Consider the following 9767-nt stretch of genomic DNA (forward strand, 5'->3'; position numbering starts at 1 on the left):
GTACTTCCATAAATGTGCCCAGCATGCAGAAAACTGGAGTCAAACCTTGACTGTTACTCTTTTCTTTTTAATTAAAAAAAATTATTTATCTGTTTATTTTTGGCCATGCTGCATGGGCTTTTCTGCAGGCGTGGCGAGTGGCAGGGCTGTGCAGCTCAGCAGCTGTGGTCCCGGGCTCTAGAGCATGGCTCCGTGGTTACGGCACACAGGCCCGGTTGCCCTCCACCTGTGGGATCTTCCCAGATCAGGGATTGAACTTGTGTCTCTTGCATCGGCAGGTGGATTCTTTACCACTGAGTCGTGTCTACTATTCTTAATCCTGAGGCCATCTCTCTTTTTCCTTCCCCGGGGGCACAAAGGGAAAACTCTGGACCCTGACTCTGCCGGGTTCAGATCCCAGCTTATGTGGCTCACCCCAAGCTAGTGACTTAATCTCCCAGAGCCTCAGTGTCCCCATCTGTCAAATGGGGCCCCAGCCGCACGGGAGGATGGGTGGGAAGGACGTGAGTTCGGGGGTGTGTGCTCAGGCACTGTGAGCTGTTCAGTCCATGCTGAGTCACTGGACTTGGCGAGCAGGTTGAGTAGCTGATCATCTCTGTGGTGGGGGGGTAGTGGTTGGGGGCAGGCAGTTAAGGCGGTGTGACAGGTTCGAGGCCACGCTGGTCAGAGCTGAATCTCCCTGAGTGGCTCAGAGCTGCGTGACCTGGGGCCTCAGGTTTATCCTGTTACCATCAGAAGACCCCAGGGCTGCGCAGCGGAGCGCTGAGTGAAACGTGGGGTCCAGTCCCGGGTCTGCTCTGAGCCTCACACGAGGCTGTGCCCCCCGAGAAGCAAAGGACGTCATCGCCCAGGTGGGCTCCACGTTCAGGACGGGGACCTCTTCCCGCTTTGAAAGCCGCAGACGGGCTGCAGAGACTTCCCCATCTCTGTCTGTCCTTGCTGACCCCCAACCCGCCCCGGGGAGCTCAGACGCAGGCCCTAAACTCCACTTCAGGGTCCCCCCACCCCGCCCCGGCTGCCCGGACGTGGCTCTCGGCTCAACTCTCGGATGCACCGCGTGTAATGCTCACACCCACCCCTGGAGACCCCCACCAACTGGCTGCCCCTGAGCCTTCCCTGGGGGCAGGAAAAGGCCATTTCCTGGGCTCGGGCCAGGCCTGGGGGCCCCCTCGGCTCCTCCTTTCCCAAACCCCACATCCACCCCTGGAGCCAGCCCCGTCGGTCCCGTTGTCTGAACATTCCACATCTCAGTGAATCTAAGAGGTCAGGGAAAACAGTGAGAGGCGGAAGGTGGGGAAAAGCACCCATTCCCCGATCAGCGGCGCGCTGTCCACGCCTGCCCACTGCTCCCTTGCTCTCCGGGGAGCTCCTGGGGGGCCCCTCCTCTCCTCGCCACCTCCCCACCGGCGGGCCTGCTTCCGGCTCCTCTCTGGTCTCCTGTTCCACCCGTGCTCCCGCGGCCTGCAGGGACTCCGTGAACACCTGGGTCCCGCCCCTCCCACTCCGCACAGCTCCTGCCTGCCTTGGGGCAGAGGGGACTCTCTCCTCGGCCCTGCGCGCTCCGTGCCTTGTCTCCTGGGGCAGCTTCCCCCTCACCCAATCTCTTCCAGCCACACTGGCCTCCTGGCAGTTTCTCCAATGAGGCATGCTCCAGCCTCAGGGCCTTTGCACCGGCTGTTTCCTCCACCAGAAAGACTCTTCTCCCAGGTGCCTGCAAGACTTGGTACCTTTTTCAGGCCTGAATTCAAACGCCGCCTTCTTGGATTTCAGGCTTTCCCTGACTGACTCCTATCACCAGCACCCCTTCTTCTTCTTTCGTGTCCTTCATGGAATTTATCAGCAGCCAATATTCTACGTGATTGAATGTTCACTTGTCTATTGTCCCGCCTTTACCACATGCAGAAGGTCAGTTTCACGAGGGCAGGTGTTTCTGCCTAGTTTATCCCCTGCTGTGGCCCCCCAGCCTAGGGCAGAGCCTGGCACACCATGCTGTGCTGTGTTCAGTTGCTCAGCCGTGTCTGACTCTTTTCGACCCCATGGACCCCGCCAGCCTCCTCTATCCACAGGATTTTACAGACAAGACTACGGGAGTGGGTTGCCATTCCCTTCTCCAGGGGATTATCTCAGCTCAGGGATCAAACTCAAACGTCTCTTACGGCTCCTGCATTGGCAGGCGGGTTTGGTTTTTTTTTTTTTTAACCACTAGAGCCACCTGGGAAGCCCACCTGACACTCAGTAAGTGTGAAAAGTGAAAGTCACTCAGTCGTGTCCGGCTCTTTGCGACCCCATGGACTATACAGTCCATGGAATTCTCCAGGCCAGAATACTGGAGTGAGTAGCCTTTCCCATCTCCAGGGGATCTTCCCAACCCAGGGATCGAACCCAGGTCTCCCGCGTTGCGGATGGATCCTTTACCAGCTGAGCCACCAGGAAGCCCGGCACTCAGTGGGGGCTCACTACACACTTGCTGATGAGTGAACTTGCAAGAGCAGATGCTGCCACGTCCCTGGTTAAGTGAGAAGCTCCAGGGAGCCCTGTGGTTGGCGATCGCCCTATGAACTGTCGCGCACCATGTTCCCTGGAATCCACGGCTGGGTAGGCGTGTTCTCAGCTGGGGTTTGTGGGAAAGGGGTAGCTGAGGGTCCTAAGTGTTTGCAGTCAGATTCCCAGAGTTGGGCGCTTTTCAGGGGCAGGGCGAGAGGGGGAGACACGGGGGCTCCTGGGTCTGGCTTCAGGCCTCTGACCACAGGGTCAAGTTTGTGGAGTGAGAGGGTCAGGAAGCCGCAGTGAGAACAGTGCGGCCAGAAGTGGCCATCTCCTGGCCTGAATTATCTGGGAAGAAAAATAATCGCGTGCCCAAGAACCCACGGCCTGGGCGCCGGGAACCAGCGTTGGGGCTGAGGGCTGGTCTGGGCAGGTGGGCCCCGCCAGAGGCTCAGAAGATCGAATCATCAGCTCAGGGCGACCCTAGGGAACTAGGGTGCAGACTGGGCTGGTGCAGAGGCCTCCAGACTGTGAGTGGCTGGGGTGTGGCGTCAGGGTACGGCCTCTCAGGAGGGGAGACCACTGCTCTAGGCTGGGGTGCCCCTCAGGGAGGCCCCTCCAGCCTCTGGAGCTGCCTGAGCCTCACCTCCTACCAGGTCTGTTCATACCCACCCCCAGGTCCTGGTGGGGGCAATGGGCCAACACAGGGGACCGCTATGCTACAAGCCACAGATAAAACCCGGCAGCCCTCCTTGGGATGGTCCCAGGGCCAGAGCCGGGGCGGATGATGGTGATTGATAGTAATAGTAATAATAATAGCTCATATTGTGTTTCAGCCACTTTCTTGCACTGTCCCGTTTAACCCTCACGTCACGCCATGAGGTGACCACGCTCACTCTTCCCACCACAGCAGTCCTCAGGGGCCCGGGAGGGCTGCCTGCATCCCACTGCTCGCTCCGACCACCAGTACCCTCGCGTACTCGGTTCCAGCTGCACTGACTTCCTTACTGTTCCTCGGTCCCGCCAAGCTCACGCCTGCCTCAGGGCCTTTGCACCTGCTATTCCCGCTGCCAATTCTTTCTCCAATGAGCGCTCAGCTCAGATGTCATTCCTTAGAGGTCGTCTCTGACCACTCATGTGAAGCAGTTCCCACCCTTTCTCCTTTCTACCACATCAGCTCACTGTACAGTTCTTTTTTTTTCTAAAAAAATTATCTATTTTTGGCTGTGCTGGGTCTTGGCTGCTGTGTGCGGGCTCTCTAACTGCAGCAAGCAGAGGCTCCTCTCTAGTTGTGGGGCACAGGCTCCTCGTCGCAGAGCAGAGGCTCTAGGTCACGGGCTCAATGGCGTGGCGCACGGGCTTAATTGCTCCACGGCCAGCGGGCTCTTCCCACACCAGGGATCCAACCCGTGTCCCCTGCGTTGGCAGGTGGATTCTCAACCACCAGTGCACCAGGGGATTCCCTCACTGTCCTGTTCTTATTGCCTTGATTCCGTTGTGAAATTATCTTGTTGATTCATCATTCTGTACTCTCTGTCTCCCATACCTGGAATGACGGCACAGACTTTTCAGTCCATTTCTGCATTCCCAGTGCCTGGCACAAAGGAGACCTTCGGAGACCTTCAGACAGACAGACAGCCGACAGGCAGACAGATGTCCATTCTCTGTGTGCTGCTCATGACTGCATGGGCCAACTGGCCATCCTTCAAGAAAGATGGTATTTCATCTAGGCTGGACCCCAGCCCAGGGCAAAGGTGGGGTGGGGGCTTCTGTAGCCCCCAGATCATTGCCTTCCTCTGGGGACAGGCCTGATGTTCCCAGAACCTCCTGCCAAAATTCGACCCAGGGAAGTCAGATACCAACCCATTTCCCTCTCTACCCCCTACTCCTGGACAAGCCACGTGGACTCTGGACAGTTTCTAGGCCACAGAAAAGGGGGCTCAAGCCAGATTGGGAGAAGACATCTGGGACTTTATAGGGCCTTTTCAGCCAGAGATGGGCCTGGACAATTCCCAGCCAGGCTGAATATGAGGCCAGAGTGTGTGGGGAGAGACCTGGGACCAAGGCGCTGAAACCAGGGCAGAAGAAGCTGGATTAGGGCAAATCCTGGATCTATTCTTCCACTCACTCATCAAGCGTTGCCTCCCCAGTGCCCAGCACAGGGCGTGGTGCAGCACACCCATGTGCCCACTGATCCACCGGTGCAGAGTGCCCATTATGTGCCAGGCACTGAGAGCTGCTACCATGACCACGTGGCACGCCTCTTTTCGCCCCAGGGCCCTTGCTCCCTGGTTCTCTTCACTCAGAACTGTCCACCTTGCCGAGTTCTGGGCACGCAATTTCTTCCACACAGTTGAAGACGTTACCTCTGCAGAAAGGCCCTCCCTGCCCAGGGTGGCTTTCCCATCTTGTTCTCTTGCTGGGATATTTCAGGTATGTGCTTAATCCTTTGAAATGACATTGTAAATTCACCCTGTCTGTTTTGTCTCCTCTATTCCAAAGGCAGCGATTTTAGTTCGCTTTGTTGTGACTCTGGTATAGAAGATCTGCACACAGAAAGAGTTCAATAAATGTTTGTTGAATAAATGAATGAACAAACAAATGAGTGAGAGCCCCGGGATAGGGTTTGGCCCCTAACCCAGAGGGAGGAGGTGACCTGTAACCTGAGGCCTGAGGGAGGGGGAGAGGGTGGGCTGGTGAAGACTGGAGAATGGTTTTGTCTCAATATGCCTTTCTCCAAGGGAAGGTTAAAAGGTAGCTCAGAGGTGGTAAGGTGATTAAAATGTTAAAAGCCTTTAATCCATTGACACCATGAAAGTTGGGATATTTTACTAAATCTTGAAGTCTGGCTTCTGTCTCAAAAAACGTAAAGATATGGCTAACCTGAGCTCTCATTCCAGAGGCAAGAAGGTCAGTTTCCCAGCTTGTAACATCAGCCCCTTGAAGCCTTTGAGTTTGTGACCCCTGAAGCCAGAGGCCGACTTGGCTTCGCTGCAGGACCCCACCGCGAACACCCGGGCTAGGCGACCTTGGGGATGCCTTCTGAATCCTAGGTTCGTCCTCAGTAAAAGTGGGCTGGTAGCGCAGGTGCGCTGGTCCTCCAGGTGTGGGGTTGAGGGTGGACGCGCGCCAAACGCACACGCCCAGATGCCTGCGAGGCTGCTGAGAAGTGGTCCTTCCTGCCCCGCCCTCCGGGCGTCCGTCTGCAGCGCGTGAGCGCCCTCTGCTGGCCCGAGCCGGGGGCGCAGCCCGGGGAGCCCTGGGGCCTGCAGACCTGGAGAGTTGTCTCTGGTGCAACTGGGTGATTTCACAGTGGCTTGAAGGGTTTGCCCTGTGCTGAGGACCGTGAAAATCTCACGGGCACTTAAAACGTTACGTAATGCTTAGCACAGTCCTGTGAAGAGGATATGGAGAGGCCAAGGGCTCTGCCCAGAGCCACACAGCCATAGGTGGACTGGGATTGGCGCACACGACTCCAGGTCATGTGCTGAGATCCGGGGAGAGAGAGAGGACGTGCGAGCCTCTCCTCCGCCCACCCACCCGTGTCTTCACCAGCTTTACCTGTGCCGCCAAACTCCTTACTGGTCTGGTCCCTCTGTTCGCCCTCCCAGTTAGCCCACAGTCCCTCCGTCACTCTGCGAGTTCTCGGCAGAGCCGCCGGGACCCTGCCCTCGTCACTGCCCTGGGCCTGGAGAGGAAGGCTCCGCTCCACTCTGGAGAAGGATTCCTGAGCTCATGGAAACCTTCTCAGTGTGTTCCAGGGACAGCTTTCGGCGCTGGAGGCAGAGATGTGGATGAGCCAGCTGAGCACCGACCTGCATGGTGCCCGTTCCAGAGAGGGAAGGAGGAATCAGTAACCGAATAAATCAGTTCGTTAGGTATGAATACTTGCCAGGAACAAAACAGCATCGGCTAATGAGGACAGCCAGCCCACAGTGGCTGCTCTAGAGGGGCTGGGGCTCTCTCGGGGTGGAGGGGCATACTTGTGCTGCTTGTGGTGGGAGCCCACCCCATGAACACGAGGAAGCAAGTCCTAGGCCCGCGCACCAGACGGGCATGAGGTGGCCACGTTTCGCTTGGGGGTGATGGGTGGAGAGCCCAGGGAGGTGGCACTTGGGATAGGAGGGGGAGGGCGTGAGAACTGGCTTGGGGAAGTTTCCAGTGGTCATGTATGGATGTGAGAGTTGGACTGTGAAGAAAGCTGAGCGCCGAAGAATTGATGCTTTTGAACTGTGGTGTTGGAGAAGACTCTTGAGAGTCCCTTGGACTGCAAGGAGATCCAACCAGTCCATTCTGAAGGAGATCAGCCCTGGGATTTCTTTGGAAGGAATGATGCTGAAGCTGAAATTCCAGTACTTTGGCCACCTCATGCGAAGAGTTGACTCATTGGAAAAGACTGATGCTGGGAGGGATTGGGGGCAGGAGGAGAAGGGGACGACAGAGGATGAGATGGCTGGATGGCATCACTGACTCGATGGACGTGAGTCTGAGTGAACTCCGGAGGCCTGGTGGGCTGCAGTTCCTGGGGTCGCTAAGAGTCAGACACGACTGAGCGACTGAACTGAACTGAACTGAACCTAGTGCGCTGGCGGGCTGGCACACGGTCTGTGCTTCTCGAAGCCCCCGGGGCGACCTAGTGCGCTGGCGGGCTGGCACACGGTCTGTGCTTCTCGAAGCCCCCGGGGCGCAGTGGGTCAGAGCACAGAACGCAGGCCAGCGTCACCCAGCCCCGCTCCGCGTGGTGTCAGGAGGCCACTGGGCCGGCCACCTACCTGTCTTCCACCCTACTCGCCCACCGGACCCTGAAGTGGACAGGCCTCAAGGAGGGACTGAAAACGTGTCCCGCCGACCACCTGGAAGGGCTTCTGATCTGAGCTCTTTGCATCCCAAGGGCCCGCGGTGGCTGGTGAGGGCGGCCACCCATCGCTGCCCTCACCGAGCCACACAAGAGCCATCTGTTTATGCTTCAGATGACCGTCTCAGACGGCGAGGATGCCTGTGTGTGAGGCACTCCTACAAACCAGGAGGGAAAAGGAACAAAGATGACGTAATGAGAGGGATAAAGGGCTTCTCAGCTCGAGAAAAGATACTCAGCATATCACATGAGAAAGTGCACAGGAAGCCGTGAAATAGCACGATTCAGCTCAAAGATGGGCGGGCAAGACGTATGAGCGCAGATAAAGGGAAGGGAACAGAAGGAACCATCTTGTGCTGTTGGCGGGAGGGCGAGTTTGGTACTTCTTCGTTTGGAGGCAGTTTGAAAATGACAAGATTAAAACTGCCCATGTCCTTGGCGGGAGAAGTCTGCTTTTAGGCATTCCCTTGGCGCGGTTGCGCCCGGGTGCGCTGAGGCTGCGGGCCGGGGTGGAACGTCAGGGATGACCTCAGGGTCTCCCGTGAGGCCCTGGTCCCTGGGGGTGGCACATGGTGTCCTGGGCGCTCAGCAGCTGTCCAGGGGCCTTGAAAGGTCCTGTTGGTGAAAGACGTGTCTGGGGGAAGAGCGGAGTGGAGGCCACACGCCCAGTTATGCTAACTGGAAAAAAAATAGAGAGAGAGACGGAGATGGGGAGCCGCTCGACCTCGGGGGCGGGGTCAGGAGAGGGAGGGAACCTCACCTTCTGTTCTGTCCCCTGCTACTGTTTGAAGCACTGTCTAGGTTCCTGTAGTCTCTCTTTGGTGAAAACAAAGTGGAGTCTCCAGCTCAGATTTCTCATCACTAGTGTATGGGCAGGTTACTTTTTTTTTAGCAAGAGAGCTGATGTGGTCTCTGCCCTTCACTGCTGGGGTGGCTGCCGCCTCTGTGCTTATCACAGCTGATCACAACTGTGCGTGTTGTGCCAAGTCGCTTCAGTCGTGTCCGACTCTGCGACCCCGTGGACTGTAGCCTGCCGGGCTCCTCTGGCCATGGGATTCTCCGGGCAAGAATACTGGTGTGGGTTGCATGCTCTCCTCCAGGGCATCTTCCCTGACCCTGGAGGAGATTCCCAGGGGATCTGACCCAGGGATCAGACCCAAGTCTCTAACATCTCCTGCATTGGCAGGCAGGTTCTTTACCACTAGCGCCACCTGGCAAGTTCAAAGTACATACATTGGCCGGGCATCGAACCTGCGGCTCCCTCGTGGAAGGCAAGAATTCTACCACTGAGCCACCAATGCCTTGTAGACAAGACTCTACTTCTCGTCAAACCTAAAATGTTCACTTTTTAACATCGTAACATTTCTGGAACTGGGACATTCCTTACAATCAGTGGCATCTTTATAATTGGCAGCATTTTTTTCTTGGTGGTGCATAAAATAATGGTGCGTCTCACAGAGGACAGGATCTCAGACTCAGTGAAATGTGGGGCTGTTTCTTGGGGACCCTGCGGCCACCCCATTACCCGGCACCTTCCCCCTGGGCCACAGGGGTCCTGCCCACGTTCTGAGGACCCACCACATGACCCTGGGTAGGGCTTCCAGGACTGCAGGACTCCCAGGGCTCAAAGGCCACCAAGATGACAATCTGGGGAGGATAAGGGACAGCTGGTGATGCAGCTTTCCATCCTGAGGCCTCAACTATGGCCATCGGGCTGCGAAGGTGCTCCTGTTCTATACAGGAATAAAAAAACGCGTGTGACACCCTAATGTTGGGAGATCTCACATAAAAATCTGTATCAGAAAGATTACACCTAAAATTAATATAATACTGTAAGTTAACTATACTTCAATTAAAAAACCAAAATCTGGCATTCACTGAGCCCACATTCTCAGGCCGTCAGGCACACGCCAGAACCCCAAAGATGTGGCCAGTGCCTTCCAGTGCCAGGGCCAAGAACTGCAAGGCTGGCGCTGAGTGCTAAGCCCTCCCCTCTTTCAAGGCCACCTGCAGCCACGGTGCTGGCAGCAGGTAACTTCATGGAGCCCCCAGGAGGAGGCCTTTGGGGGTATGTCCAGCTGTCACGCCCATAGCCCAGAGCCATGTGCGGCCCATACAGCCCACCCTGGCACCTTCCTTCTCTCAAATGGAAAGAAGAGATGCTCTCACAAGCTGCCATTCCCTAGAACATTCTCTGCTCGAATCCTTGACGTCAAGACCCGAGTCCTTTGCAGAGTCCTGTGGAGCAGGTGCAGGCCAGGGAAGGGAAATGGACTGAGTGTCCACTTGCCACAGGGGTGAGGGGGTGGGAAGGGCAAGAGGCCCAGCAGGACTGGCTGGCTGCCAGCCAGAGGAGCGGGCCCTCGGCAGGGCCGGGGCTGACCCGACACCACCCATGTTACTGCTTCACAGCCGGACGCAGCAGGGC

Source organism: Bison bison, unplaced genomic scaffold, assembly GCF_000754665.1.
Source record: "Bison bison bison isolate TAMUID 2011002044 unplaced genomic scaffold, Bison_UMD1.0 scf7180017864038, whole genome shotgun sequence".
Taxonomy (NCBI): domain Eukaryota; kingdom Metazoa; phylum Chordata; class Mammalia; order Artiodactyla; family Bovidae; genus Bison; species Bison bison.